The 15921-nt window shown below is 40.7% G+C and overlaps 1 protein-coding gene across 1 annotated transcript in view; it reads right to left on the bottom strand.

Annotated features, from left to right (window-relative positions):
* The window catches only part of LOC108899295 (heparan sulfate glucosamine 3-O-sulfotransferase 5), a 68960-nt gene extending 56079 nt beyond the window's left edge, over positions 1-12881 (bottom strand). The window contains exons 1-2 of the mRNA XM_018699680.2: positions 12461-12881; positions 69-122 (exon numbers count right to left, since the gene is read on the bottom strand). The gene's annotated coding sequence lies outside the window, so the exon portion shown is untranslated. The remainder of the gene's footprint in view (positions 1-68; positions 123-12460) is intronic.
* Positions 12882-15921: the final 3040 nt, after the last annotated feature.

The raw sequence follows: 15921 nt of genomic DNA, 5'->3' as shown, positions 1-15921 counted from the left end.
AAAAAAGAGCAGATAAGAAAGCAAGGACTAATTTCCACTGAGGACAACAGTTTCAGTTTGATACTCACCCAGGTCTCTGTGAACAGTGTCTTCTGAATGTACAGCCACCAAAATCCAGAAATCTGAAGAAATAAAAATATTGATACATCTGGGTCACCTTAAGTTATTACCATTCAGTCATTATAAGCTTTACAATATAAGGTTTGTGAGCAGCAGCAATCTTTTCCTCTGCAGCCACGTAGAGGCTGCCCTGCACTTCTGTTTGATGGATGGATGATGTGGGCTGTACCAAACCAGGTAATGGAGCTGGACTGTGACTCTCTGGATATCACAGCTTCTGTGTTCATCACCTGATACAGTCTGGTTCATTCAGCAACATTCTGAAATAGCCCTTTTTATTATCAGTATGTGATCCATTTGGTCAAACAGTTGTATGATTAAATAGTTTTGTCCCCTTTCTGTTTATAGGCGACCAACAGGAAGTCCCAGTCAGCAGGAGAAGGACTCAAGTGAACATGTTCAATGGGTCCAAAAAATGTTGAAGCATGAGGAAGCCAGAGGAAATTGCAAAGGCTTTTTTGATGAATGAACTCAGTGAATGGGCACCGTCTTTGAACATGGTATTTACACAGCCTGATAGGTAGCTCTGATGCACTACTTATGACTCAGAAAACATCAGTGAAAGCAAAATATGCAAAATGTTTTGAGTGTTCTTTAGAAGGTTAACTCCTTTTCAGTGACTTGTTTATTTTTCAGTATTTTATCTATTTATAGTGAGAAATGTAAATACAAAATTATATAAGAATCAGTGGTCTATCAGAGAAACTAGATTTAGTTTTTTTTTTTAGTTTAGTGCAATGATAGAAATGTAGGCCAAACAGCTCATTTGTTATTCAATCTAGATAGGTGAGGTTAATTTCCATTTATGAAAATAAATAAATATATGTCAAACATACATGAGAGAGCACTTAAAGGGTGTGATGCTGGACTAGGGGTCAAAGTGGTGACCATGAACCACAACACTGAGGGTTCATGTGGCCAGAGACCTTCGTTGCATGTCATTTCCTGTCTCTCAAAATCTGAAACTCTGCCATGTTTAATCTCGCTCGCTGATCTTTTGGACTCAACTGTCACAATATGAAATGCAGTTGTAATTATGCAACCCCTAAAGCATGTGCAGCCTCTCAGGGGAGGTATCATCTGTTGACATCAAACCCACACTGATAACAGCCTGACATTACTAATTGTAATAAAAAAAAGTCTGACTTGCTCTTATCATGTGAATAATTCTGCCTGGCGTTAAATGAAACTCACTCAGGCGCCACCTGAGGTGACCCACAGAAACGTCTCCATCCTGTGGTGTTATTGTCCCCTGTGGCAGTCAATCTGAAGAAATTCACTGACATTTGACATTAAGCTGATAAAAGCCATAAAAGATCACTTATCTGCTCCATCACATTTTTTTCCACAAACACACCACTAATAGCACAGAGAGCCCTTTTATTACAAACCACTGTCGCACCCTGCTTTGTCACAGTACATTATTAATGAGGATAAAAACCCCTTGGTCAGACCAGAGACCTCCACATCATATCTTTCAATTCACATTCATAACAAACAGCGTGAATTAAAGAGGCTGGAGCACACTGTTAATTTCTATAAATTATTATCCTGCCACTCGTAGAGCAGTATTTTATCTCAGCATCAGTTTAAAGAAAACATTAATCTCCTCAGGTGACAGAAAACAATAAAGCAATAAAACTTTTAAACTGTGCGCTTTTCTTCTTCCGTGGCACACATGCAAAGGCTGTATTTAATTGCGTTTTGGCTCCAACTGCATATACTTGAACCTCAATCACAGGGTCTGTGCAAGAAAGCAAGGCAACAGAATACAGCCGCAGGTCATCACATTTAATAGTATGACTCATCATTAACGCCTGGCAACAGCGATCGATTGGGCGTAAGTGAAAAGAATACTTGAAAACAAGGCTGGGCTAGAGACTAAGTGCTCCATCAGATAAAGGAGAGCCATAACTCACAGCTGGGAGAGAAGGAGGCTGCTGCTGTTTTTCTCACTTTAACGAAGGTTCAGATTACTGCTCATCAGCGTCGCTCTGCAAAGACAGCCAGCCACACACTGACCACTCTTTATCAGCTGATACCCGACAGGGCTGTGACCAGGGCTTTAGCCACCAAAAGAAACTAAATTTCATACTTCTATTATATTATATTATATTTTCTCAAAGTTCTATCTGCCTAGGTCAGGGGTGTCCAAATTTTTTTTAGTGAGGGCCAAATACGTAAAAATAAACCATGGCCCGGGCCACACATTAGAGGTGACGTATTGATACATGAATACTGTGTGTATTTCTAACTTACCTATAATGTGAAGAACATTGCACTCAGTGGGAGCAGTGATGCTGTCCTCTGGATTGAAGGATGGCTGACATGTCAGGAGAAAGTTTGGTGGTTGAGACACGAAGGACTTCACAGAGATGGCTATCAGTCGTTCTGGTTCTCAGTCTGCTTTTGTTCTGATTTAACAGAGAACATGTTTGTTCACAGATGTATGTTGAGCCGAACAGGCTCATCATTCTCTTTGCATGGCGTCTCATCAGAGGAAACTTGGCATTATCCAAACTCTGATAGAAGTCAGTGAGGGAGAGAAGCTGATGTTGACTCTTCAGAGAATCATCACATTGCATTTCAATCAGTTCTAACTGCAGACTTTCTTCCACTTCTTCTCCATCCACCAGGAAGGGGGTTGAGAACAGCTTGATTTGTTTTTCAATGACAGAAAAATCTTGGAAACGCTGGTTGGATGAAGTCACCGTCTGAGAACGGTTTGCCGTGCTGGGCATTAAGTTTAGCGACTTCATAGCTTGCTGCTGTGGCGTTTTCCTGTACTTTGTTAGCACGAAAAAAAAAACTGTTGTTGAGCTTGCAGGCTAGCTGCCATTTGCTTGAATTTTTGTGTTCGTTCGGCACCGGTGTACGATGCGTAGCTCTGATGCTTGGTCTCATAGTGGCGACGGACATTATACTCTTTCATCACAGCAACATCTTCATTGCAAATCAAACAGACACACTTGCCGTTGATTTCTTTGAAGAAATATTCATTTTCCCACCGTGTTTGAAATCTTCTACACTCACTTGCTACTTTGCGTTTCTTCGGTACTGCCGCCATTTCTGCTGACTAACGGTAAAAGTTTTTCTTCGCTTACCGGAATTTTGTTTAGTGGAGAAGCACCGTTTCCTTGGCTGGCTCCATCTAGTGTTGAAACTGAGAAGTGCAACAGAGCTAAGCTCAAGCTTCTTGTGCGGGCCATATTCAATTATATTTTCAGAATTTGCTGCGGGCCAATAAAAACTGGGTTTGGACCCCCCTGGCCTAGGTGAAGGTTTAAATACTGTTCCAAAGCCTTGTCTCAACTAAAGCATGATTCTGTTTGAAATAGTCCCTTTACCTCAGGTACTAACCTAAGAACAGTCTATAAAGTCTAATCAAATTCTCAATGTGAAATTGGGAATGTAAAGCTAAACTGGTAAACAACAGAAAACTAATACAGCATGCAAAGATACAGCTACATTGATACACAGATGTGTGAAATTTGTAAAAAATTTGATAAAACTGTCAAAAACAATATTTCCTGTATGTGTTCATCAGTGTGAGCAAACGACCGTCTATTTTGTTCAGTCAAACTACCAGCAATCCCCTGCCAGAGTCTTCCACATCCAAAGCTGCCTGATCAATTGTGGAAATGGTCCACAGCTTTAAGTACCTCAGAGTCCACATTTCTAGGAATTTAAAGAAGGCCCCCCAACACCTTTATTTCCTCAGGAGGCTGAGGCAGGCCAGCCTCAATACCTCAGTACTGGAGGATTTCTGCATGTGTGTGGTGTATTGTCACCTTCTCCATCACCGCCTGGTTTGGGGACTGTTTTGCTGCTGACAGGAAGGCACTGCAGAAGATCACCCACAGCAGTCTTCCTTCCATTGAAGAAATCTACATCAGCAGGTGCAGGAGCAGTGCGGCCCACATTATTCTATTCTAATTTAGAGTCATTGCTGGTCCTGAGTGCGATTTTCTTTTTCATATGTAAGCATGCAAATGACAATAAATAAATAAATGAATGAATGAAATTAAATGAAATTTTTACATGGGATTTGCAGTGAGCTAAATGCACACTATCATATCATATGATAAAAAATATTGTGTCATAAAACATGACATATTGCCATATTAAGTGATCCCAAGTGAGGGGCTATCCAAAGATGTTGCAGGAGGAGTTATGGCTGTGTCCTCTGATGTTATTCATCTCATTGATGAAATTAAGGATCATCTCACATTTAACTGGACATGAGGCAGTTGCAGTTGTTTGTGGGGGATTCATGAGGTTATTAATAGTTCTAAATAAAGTGCAAGGATTATGCTGGTTAACTGAGAAAACTATCAGCCTCAAGTCTCCTTCACTTATTTTTAGAATTGATAGTGCAGTTGTTATTCACTTGATCTCCACTTTCTTTCTGCTCTCCTGCCTGTTCTTTAAAGAGGCTGGAGTATCATTGTTTATCCACAGGGTCACTCTTATTGTGGATTTAGCCAGGTTTTAAGAGGTGTCACCTTGTCCAGGGAGGATAGACAAAGTTTCTGAAAAGCATTTGTGAGGTTATTAGTATTTGAATGCTAATAACCTCACAAATAGCACCATTAAAGAGGGGAATGAATGCTCATTAATAACACAAAATGTACCTTCTTTTTCTTTTTGTCTCCACAGTCTGAGTCACAATGTCAAACATAGTGCACATATGATCTGACACCTGAAGGTCTCTGGTAGAGAGATTCTTTACATGAAGCCTCAGAGTAAACTCTAACTCTCTGTGTGGCCATGGTTGTGAGTTGGGCCCCTGACATGATGACCCAGCTTATGAGATTCAGTGATAATTAAAAATGCTTTTGAGTGGTGATTTGAAGTGTCATCAATATGGAGATTAACATCACCAACGATAATGATAATTACCATAGTGGCCTTACATTAAACAAGGTACATTAAACAGGATGTACTTTAGACTCCAGACTGGCTGGTTTGATATATCTTAGACTGTGTAGATTAGCACCAGCATGCTACGTCTGGTCAGCCAGTCTGGCATTGTTAAATTTGGTACAGGCGTGTCTGAAGGGCTGAGGATGATAATGCAGTGTGAGACAGGGGGGGTGAGGTGGGTCAGTGGAGTTTGTGGTGGTTGTGGGTTGTTTGGAGTACCGCTACAGAGGTCAGGTTTCCATGTAGTAGTGCACGGCCTGTGTTTAACCTTTCAGGTGTAGCAGTAATCATTTTCTGGGTATTTGATTCAGGAAATAAATAAAACCTGATGAAATCTCTCATTTCTTAAAATATGTATTTAAATATATTGTACATCTGTATATTCTGAGAGGGAGGAGATAATGATGTTTTAAAGCCTTCTCCTCTCTGAGAGGAGTAAAATTGTGGTGGGAGAATACTGAATCCCTTATTTTATTTTGGCCAAAAGATGGTTTAATTTAAATATACTGAGCACAGAAATACTGGAAGCAGGACATGACCTCTGCATTTCTAGTGGTAGCTCTGGCTGTGATCCATGAGAGTCAACTTTTCAGTTTACCACTAATGTAAACCTCACCACTAAATCCAAACATTTTGATAAATCGCCATGACTGGCCATAAAGTGTGTTATAGAAGAACAGCAAGTTGTTAACTCGACATTTTCATTTGACAGAATCCTAAAGCAGCTTGTAAACGTGTGTGAGCAGATCATTTGTAAGTATATGCTGTATAACTCTGGGCTTGCTTCCAGTAAATTACTACTTCTGCCTGCTAGACACTTTTGCAACTTCCTCAAATTGTCAAAGCTATCCGTTAACGTTCAAAAAAGCCTCGGCAGTTCATACAAAGCCGTGAAGCTGAGGAGAAAGTGGGTCCACAAACAGCACAAGTCTGCCAACACTGCTAAGTTTTACATGCTTATTGTTTCTGTCCCCGGGCGCTGAAGATTTTGAATCTTTAAAATGTACTGTGCAGTAATACTTGCAAGTGCTCCATCCACAGCCCTGTAGGGGATGCAATGCACTGCCAAAGACATTGGTTGCCATGGTAACTCTGACAGCACCTCCCCATAAAAGCTCTAATTGATAGCAGCAGATAGCTGCAGAGAATTAAGCATCACGCCCAGATCACTGGAACTATGTGCAGACAAAAACACTGACTGCCAGACAAAATCCATGTGCAGACCCATGTGTGGCCTCAGATATGAGAGTGATCTACTGGGACAATCTTTAAATAACCCCCATTTAAAAACAAAAACATCAAAAACAAAACAAATATTTATACATATATATATATATATATATATATATATATATATATATATATATATATATATATATAGATCGCTAGGAGCTGTTACTTATACAATTATGCCATTTCTATTTTACAGCAGAGAAAAACATTTCTGGCTACAAAAAAAGTCCCTTTCTGTCTTTTTTCCACTAATTCTGAAATGTCCCAAGGGAAGGCACTTCTCACAAAATTTGATGAACCTGCCTCTCATTTAGTTAGAAATCCCATTACTCTGTTGAAATGACTGGGAGTAAATCAGCTTGCTACTAGAAATATAATAATGAATGATTTTTACATCTAGCGTGTGGCAGCATAATGTCCACGCATGTCAATACAACTTGAATGGTGGGTCTTTTTTATGGCTGTGTTTCAGCAGCAGCAGCAGTGGGGATATTGTTGAGGGAGAAGGTATTGAGCCATGATACAACAGAAGCCAAAGTTGGAAGAAAAATGTTGCCTCTGCCTCATGGTCTGTCTGCAGACAGCTGGAGCAGACAGACATCAGCTTTTTTGTCAGGACAGAGTGCTGGATGAAAACACTTCCTGCACAGAGAGAGAGGACTGCAGGGTTTAAGCTTTAGACTTTGGTTTCTCCATTCTGGTTTCTTGTTTTGAAATTAGACATCTTGACCAGGCTTATAACTGACATGGCAGCAGAGATGACACTGAGTTGAAACAGTGGGTCAGACTTATAATGGTGATGAAATAGTTGAGAATAGGCATGTTAACACACTGTGCTGAACTTGATGCAACACTGAGCAGAGAGAGAGAGAAATCCTGAATGCAGCCTGTCACTACATACTGATTAGAGCTCCCATATCTGTGGTAGATGTTAGCTTATCACAGATATATCACATTTCAGTACAAAGCTGGATTATGAACTGGACTAAATGGCCTGAGGCCCCAAGACCCCCGGGCATCTAAAGCCTAAAAAATGTACACACACAGGATGTTTTTCAGACAGTTTTCACTGATCTGTCTCGTGGGCGTCGGAAAGAACAAACACACTCCCATTCTAATCAATGCGGCTGTTTACACCGGCCTCATAACAGCCACTGTTTACTCATGCTATATATGCATTAACACAACCTGAAGTACATATTCACTTTATGCATGTAACTACAGTGATTATGGTTTGGACTCTGAGTGCTGCTAAAATGCAGGTGACCTATACCTAACCCTGAACACATCCTGTGTAGACACAGACAGAGGCCTGCTGCTGCTCTGCTAACACTGTGCTTTCACCTCCTGGGCTGTGTAGACATTTTGCTCACTGGGTTTTTGTTTTACTGTTGGTCATTTTATTAATCTACTTAATTAATTTGTTAGAGAATTTGACCACTAAAGTTATTTAGTGTTGTAATCAACCAAGGCAGGTCCTGTATTATAGTTTTCACATGGCGTATATTCCTTGACATTTAATCTTATTCATCATCATCTTATTCCTCTGTGCCATGGAGAGTCATTGTTGTCCAAAAACACATCAGTGAGCTATACTGTTGTACTGGGTGACATGATCCTTGTACCATTATTGTGAACACACACACTGTAGTTAATTTTGACTCAGTCCCACACACACACCACCCTGCTGCCCCAAATACTGGCCTTTTCTGAAAATCTATTTGTAAGCCAAGTTACATTTCCAGTAGCAGTGATTTAGGGAGAAGATGGAAAAGACTAACACACTGTTGGCTTATGTCTTTTTATGAGATTTGATGATGATAAATAATTTATAAAATATTGACAGCCTCATCCTGAAATGGAAACTTAACAGGTTACGTGAGCAATGGACAAAAAGGTTGATCAATAGGAGCACAACAGCAAACTTTTACCTCAGGCCCCGCAAAACGATTAACATGACCGTGAGCATGTTACCCAATTAAAAACAAAACTTCAGCACTGTTTTTATCAGGCAATTTAATTTGAGTTCAATTTGCTGACATAAATAAATGAAGGACAGATTAATACTGAAGGATGTGAAGTGTCAGTAGTGATGGGTTATTTCTGCTGTCACCTACAGGGTCGTCCATAGAACATACAAGTTTAACTTTCATCATATTTCAGTATAGCTTACTTTTAAATCTCATTGTTATTACTTAACATTTTGCATATTGTAAAATTGCATATTGTACTATTTGTGTTGTGTTCATTATACTAATTTAATATGATATGATTTTTTTTTTTTTTTTGGTTGTGTTTTGTGTTTTTGTTACAGAACAAAATTCAAATAAAACATTGGAAACTGCATCCCTCTTGCATTATTTATCAGCCTTAAAAGTCCAGTATGGCCTGTACTCTATCATTGCTACAGCCTCTTTCCTAGCTGTGTTTATAACAGTGCTAACTGAACAGAAGCACCTCCTGATACCCTGACTACTTACATCTTAAGCATGAGCGGCCCCCGGGAGAATACAACCCCTAACCCTGGCCGTGTCTGCTCTATCCTCAATCCACTGAGCAGCACAGGCCCATAAACAATCTTCATGGCTAGATGGGAGATCATGTTTTATTTCCAGACACCTCATCCACCTGGACTATGGCTTTGTTTACTCAATGTTTCAAACTTATTGCTCTTTGTAGGGCTGTGACTGCTGCGCTAGAAGAGAGAGGTGAGATAGAGGAGAGGACGGTCAGAGAGAGAGAGAGGCCCAGCAAGAAGAGGGGGGAGAGGGAGAAGCTGTAAGCCGTAGTCATTATTTATGTGATCAGAAGTCAATTACACAGCAAACAAAGCAGCGGCAGTAAATATGGATCCAAGCAAAACTCCACAACAACTGTAGTTAAAGGCTTTAAAATGCAAACATTGCATCAGGAGAGGTATCACATTTCATTGTTCTGCACTTAAGAAAAAATAAAACACAAAACACAACATCTACACAGTCAGGTGAATTGAAGATGTCTCAAAAACCTTTTTCACTTGGTATATTTTTAGACCTCTCAAAAACATTGGATACAGTTGATTATAATATTCTTTTTTCTAAGCTTCAAGTTAGGGAATTAAGGACATTGTTCTGTTAGCTGTATACTTAATGGACAAATTTGATCAGTGACCAGAAAGAGTGGGTTCAGAAAGTATTCAGACCCCTTCACTTTTTGCACACTTCATTGTGTTGAAGATTAAATTTTAAATGAATATTTAATCAATAATCATCAAAGTGAAACAGAAATAGAAATATCTGTAAATTAATTAAAGTAAAAACTGCCTTTGTTTTTTTATAGATATTCTGAAACATGCTTTTTGAAAAAGTGTAAACCAGAGGAAGAAAAAATTCATCTAATTAAATGAATCCTGGGATTGCGCTGTGGCTCCGCTGTGGGAGGACACCAAAACTGCATTAAGCAAATCTGGAGAATGGAACCCATATGGCTAATGGATGTGGGTTGTGGTATTGTTTAGGAAGGCTGTGCAACATGCCGTCCTTCAGCTGCTACAGCACCACAGACCTCCACAAATCATTACTGCTAGGTAATAGAACACACTTGATCAGACCCAGGAGGAAGGGATGCCAGGGAAAAGACGACCAGTCTGTGAATAATGATTACGGTCACCTTAGTCATATATCACCATCCACAAGAAGATGATTTGGATAAGGGTGTCAGCACAGAGGGCAGACAAATTTCTGCACCATCCTCAGATTTCAATCCCACAGAGCCACCCACCTCTTTGCGTCTGCCTCCTCCTGCCTCCATAATTGCTAGCTAAGCCAGAAATTAATCCACAATGCAGCTACCCAAACACGTCTTTGTAAATTGAACATAGCAGGTTGACCATCATGAATCTGGAGTGATGACGCAGCACGCCACAGGGGCTCACTTTCACTGAAGTGTCCTGCTCGCTAAAGTTATCAGGAACCTGCAACCAAGGTCATGATGGTAGTAGGTGGGCCTTTGCCTGAATATTGGATGCATTCAATTAGTGCTTCTGCAAAGGCGAACGTGAGCGAAATGTAATAACTGGCTCGGGCTTGAGGAAGTGGCTGGATTGATGCACTGGAAAGGCTGCTGTAAATTCAGACTGATAGACTAACTCTCTCCTTCTCTCTTTTCTTTTCACAGTTTTACTGGAGTTGGCAGCCTCCCGGCCCGAGCTCGGTTGTATTGTCTGCCAGGCACGAGGCGCTCCATTTGTTACTCCCAGAAGGTCAGTGAAGAGCGTTTTCAGGCCCTTCCTCAATGTGCGCTTCCACCCTGCCCACAGGAGTCATTAAGATGAATAGGACAATATGCTGTCTGGGCTGCTGCTAGGTGTGTGCCATCATGACCTCTCATAGTTCAAATTAAGACTTCCAGGAACTCATCTACTGCTATTCTCTGATGAGATCCATACTCACACACTGTGATGCATGGGTGTCATTCTGAGGTGATGTGGAAGTTGTCTTTAGGTTGAGGTGAAAGATTTCAAAGGGGACTAACTGGGAGTAAATATGACCCTACATTAAGATCAACATAAATAAATAAAATAAATAAAAGCTGCATTTACACCAGTGTCTACGTACAAGTTGAGACAATGCCATAATAAAATACTGACAAATGTAAAATCACATTTTCAACAGTCCAGTCTAAACACACAGGCATCATGCACACACTACTACTGCTACTACAGAATTCACTCTTTATGGTGCTGTCAGGATCTCCAATGTCCATCCAGGATAAATGTTAATAAACAACAGTGCCTCAATCATCACACAGACTTTTACTTCAGTATCAGAGAATGTTTTAAACTGTGAAGACGAGCTAGCAACCAAGCACAAGGACTTGTCATGATATGGTTGTGTTGGACTATAAACAAATTGGCTAAAAACATAGAGACATTTACTCATGTTCCACAGGTGTTATCTCTACTGCATGATGAGATATTGAAGCCCAACACTGTGCAAGTCTTGACAGAAGACTGGAAATTGCCAAGCTGAAGTTGAGGACCTATTCCCTTGCAGCAAAAGGAAAATGTGTCCGGAGAGGTTTATCGAGTAAATGAGAGTAGAGAGTTTAGAATTTTAGGCCTGTCAATAAATGCTGTTATTTTTATTCATTTATTTATTTTTGGTAAGAACAGCCTGGGATTACAGAGTGTAATAAAATATTATACATAATGTATAATATTATAGCACAAAAAGAAAATGTTGTTCCTGTATTGAGACCTTTACCTTCTGTTGATTTCTTCTGTGCTGAGCTGTGTGTCAGAGCTGTAAGGTGTGTAAGTGTGAAATCCATTGGTGCAAACATTGCATGTTCAAGCCTGGGATGTGGTAGATACAGTGCAGAATGCCGTATCAAACCAAAGCACTGTAACATGCCACACACATATGTTGCACATTATGGCTCATTACTCTGCACTTTGCCTTTTCATCTTCATTCTCAGTGGCTGCCACAGAGCTTTAGGCACTTAACTAATAACAAAAGCCCTCTTAGAGAGTTAATGCAGAGTAATGATGACAAGCAGCAGCACTGAAAATAGCACCTGTCGCCTGAGACAATAATAAATCCCCAGAGACAAGAGCAATGGTGCAACTACACAAACACAAGGGACAAAGTAAGAAATGTTGAATGCTGAGGCAGTGAATGTGTTAACGGGACCTCTCAGTTTGAACCTCCTCAGATACCAAAAAGAGGGAACTGGGAGAAAATGTGCCACATGCATAGTGGGCAAAGAGGAATCAGCATTAAACAGTAGATGTGGAGGAACAGTGTGTAAGCTTGAGCTTCTCTATGTTCTGACGTGCACATGTAAAGATTTTTTTTGTCTTTGAAATATACATGATGTTCGACCACTGAGCTGCTGCAGCAGCAGAGTAACCCCTGCAGGAGAATATTTTGTGGAATCTTTCACGTGGAAGAAGAAGGATTTGAAAGACGTTTTTCCATCTAGTTAAAGTTGGGAAAGTGATGGAATAATACAGCAGATACTGCAGGAATGGTATATTAATTCTAGAGTCAAGGAAGAGATCATGAAGTACCATAAACTCAATGCATCATGTGGATATGAGAGGAAATGTTTTATCCTCTGCCTTCTGCCTGCAAACCTTGCTTTCAATTGCTTGGGCCGAATAAAACTCTTAGACTGTTTATCTGAGGTTGTGTTTACCTGTTCGGCATCCTCAGCTGGACACGGCGGCTACCCGTTCAGCCAGGCGCTCAGGAGGAACAGCCGGGATGCAGCGGAGGTCAGAAAACCTCTCCACATCTCCCTCGGAGGCTTTTAAGCGCAGGTCATACAGGACAAGTAGCGGCAGTGTGGAAGTCAAAGGGGGGGCTCCAATTCGGATGTTCCGCTGGATGTGCAGCGCGCGCGCTTGAGCAGCCAGGTGCGCAAAAACATGCAGAAACAACTCAATTTGCGTCCGGTCGCGACTGCATTCTCTCCTCTCCTCTCGTCCCACTAGGCTGTGGGGGGTAAAAAAAGAAAGCCCTCCTGAAGTCCACTTGGATCGGAGTGCCCTCTTCCAGCACCCCCGCGGATCAGTGTGGCGGCGGGGGACGCGTGGAGCTCAATGTAGTACCGCTGACTGAAGGAGGCTGCACGGGGGAGAGCTGGGGCGTGTTCCTGGAGGAGGGGGGAGGGAGGGAGGGAGGGGGCGGATGCGCAAAGATGCTCAGCTCTTTGTGAGGACGTTGAAAAGTTTCTAACGGTGCATCATGAAGTCGAAGTTTCCAGATATCTGCATATCATAGGTTTTACATTTTGAGGTTGTTACACAACATATTACACTTTATATTACATGAATTCTGTGGTGTTTGAAAATAAAAAGAGAATTACAGCAGTCTGAGTCAGAAGAACTAAAGGAATAAATATCTTTCTCCTGGAATGGAATGGACTGGTATGAAAGACCAATTTAGAATATATTGAACTATAACATTTACAAAGCACATAATAAAAACAATGCCTTCCAACCTTGTTGGCTTGTGACCTGCTACTGCCATGGTTAAATATATATATTTTTACATTGATTTGAATTTTTTGGGGAGGCCTGACAGCTACAGTTATCTACTAACTCACAAAGAAACTAAAAAGAAAAGATTAGAGAAAAGCCCAAACACTTCTGTGAAAATATATATGTAATAATATCTGATCTTCAGACCAGGGTGTGAAGCTGCAGCTCACTGTACAGTATGTTGCATGTTGAATTTATCTATATTAAGTTACATTAAGCCCTCTCATCTTTTAAAAAGTACAGCTCACTCAGATAACATATGTTATACGTTTTCACACATTTCAGGCAACTTGACAGTAAGTTCTCTTACTTTCACTTTCTTTTCCCAAGGTAACCGGTTTCCTTTTTTAAAAGTAAACTTTACCTATAAGAATTTGCAGCGTAGGATAAAGATGATCACTCAGAACAACTGCTGATTTGCAGTGATCCTTCCCTCTAGGAGGACAAGTGGACTCGAACCATCCCAGCAAAATGCCCCTTTCAGCATAATAGAGCCATTGGATCCCCTTGTTGTCAGGGTCAAGCATTCAGGTCTGCACTGTTCTCTTGATGTACACCACACATGCACTCACCCACTTGTCAAGAATATGGTAGAGGACTCACCTGACCATATCACTTTTTTCCACATCTCCGTGGACCAATGCCAGTGGTTTTTGCACCACTGAACTCTCAAACGTTCATTCATCTTTGTTACGAGGTTTTTATACACGACAACACTACTATAACACCCCTCTCTATGTAATTATCGACAGACTGTTCTTGCTGATACAGTCTGACCACACACTGCACTGACATTCTCAGTCACTGGAGGAAGAGTTGCTCTTTTGTTTTTCCTTATATGTTGCACTAATGCATGAGCATCACAGTCATCAAATGTTTGTTGTCAACCACAATTTCTGGCCTTATTTCCTGACGTCTTTCCCATAGATCTAAATGTGGAGGAGGAGACTTTGTGCCACAATTAACCCTCTTTCAAAGTCACTTAGATCCTTTCCTCTTGCCATACTGATGCCAAGTCAGAGGCACCTGGGCCTGCTCAGCATTTTTATACATGCAGTTAACTATGCAGCATCTGCATTTGTTTTGTTTCCCCACTCATTAATTCAAGTTTTTCCTTTAATTTGTCACCTGTATATACAGATGTACATTTTTGTAGGTGTTTGTGTGAGTGCATGCATAAGTTTATATTTTGACATTTAGCTGCAGATGCAGAATTTTTGTTTTCCTCTCTTGTTCCCTTATTGTTTGCCCTTAAAGTTTTATGACGTGGAGTCAAACAGTCACATATTTTGTTTCTGTTCATCTGCAAACCCATGATCAAACAGAAGTGTGTGTGTGTGTGTGTGTGTGTGTGTGTGAAAGAGACAGGAAGAGATTTGGCATACCAGCTTATACACAACTTGGGTGTAGAGTAAAATGGATTTCATGTCATATCAACAATATTTGAGCTCCCTCTCTGATTGCCTATATCCTCCCAAATAAGCTGTCAGTCTGACACAGCACATTTCAGTTTGCTGGTAAGCAGCTCAATCTGCCTGTGTAGGGGTCCTGCTGCTTCATCCCACACTCGCATTATAAGAGCTATTTGAGGAAGGCTGGTGTCTCGCGCGCCTGCTTAGGACTGCCAGATGGTCCTGCGTAAGAACTTTGAATTATTCAGCCATCCCACAGCAGATTGAAGCTGTCATGTGTAAGACAACTTGGCTGGCCTCTTCCTGTTCCAGGGAACACCAGTGGATGGGTGAGTACAGCTACTGCAGAGATGCTACCAAGTTATGCAACTCCACATTGAAATTTCACTAATGCACAATTTAGGTCTGGCTCAAAATTTACTGCAGTGATGAAATGATTTTTTTCTTCTTTCAGATCAGACTCAGAATGTGTTATGCACACCGAGAGGGATGAGAATCATAAATTATTCACCTGATTCAGCTTTTATGTGTGAATGCTTACAGCTTACAGGGGCATTGGCACATCTAGAAACAAGCAGTTAAGCTTTTTAATAGATACACTGTATCTGTTTGTGCCATTCTCTAATGCATCACATTAAGTCAGAGTGTGTCAGACACAATTATGGAAATGACTAAAGTTGGACAAGAACTGGTGAAAAGCCATAAACCAAAACACTGTCATAAATTTTCTGGAAGACATCATGTGGGTCTTTAGATGTTTAATGTGCTACAATTACCCGCACTGGCCATTAGTGATATTAGAGTGAAGCTTTACTGATGGCAGGGATCATGATTAGAGCCATAATTTAGCAGGATAACTCCTGTCACTTTAACACAGCCATTGACACAATGAATACATGCCATTACCAAATACTGCTGTATAATATATCACCACATTAGGGGTGATATATGTTTCATATTTCATTTTCTCCTCATACCTCCCTCATTTGCTTCCATTTAAAACTATAGCTGCACTTTGTCAAGGTTGAAATGATCTGAACTGAGTGACACGGATGTGGTCTCGTATCTATTTTTGTTTTTCTGTCAAAAAAAAAAAAAAAAACGTGTGGGTGGGGGGCTAATCCTTTCAAAACAAGATGAAGAAATCCACTTCACATGGAGGGTGCTGTGTGTATACCTGAGTGTGTGTGGTGTAATCACCC

This window comes from Lates calcarifer, linkage group LG7_1, assembly GCF_001640805.2.
Source record: "Lates calcarifer isolate ASB-BC8 linkage group LG7_1, TLL_Latcal_v3, whole genome shotgun sequence".
Lineage (NCBI taxonomy): Eukaryota > Metazoa > Chordata > Actinopteri > Centropomidae > Lates > Lates calcarifer.
The sequence above is the reverse complement of the archived record's forward strand: the minus strand, read 5'-3'. Positions and strand labels throughout refer to the sequence as shown.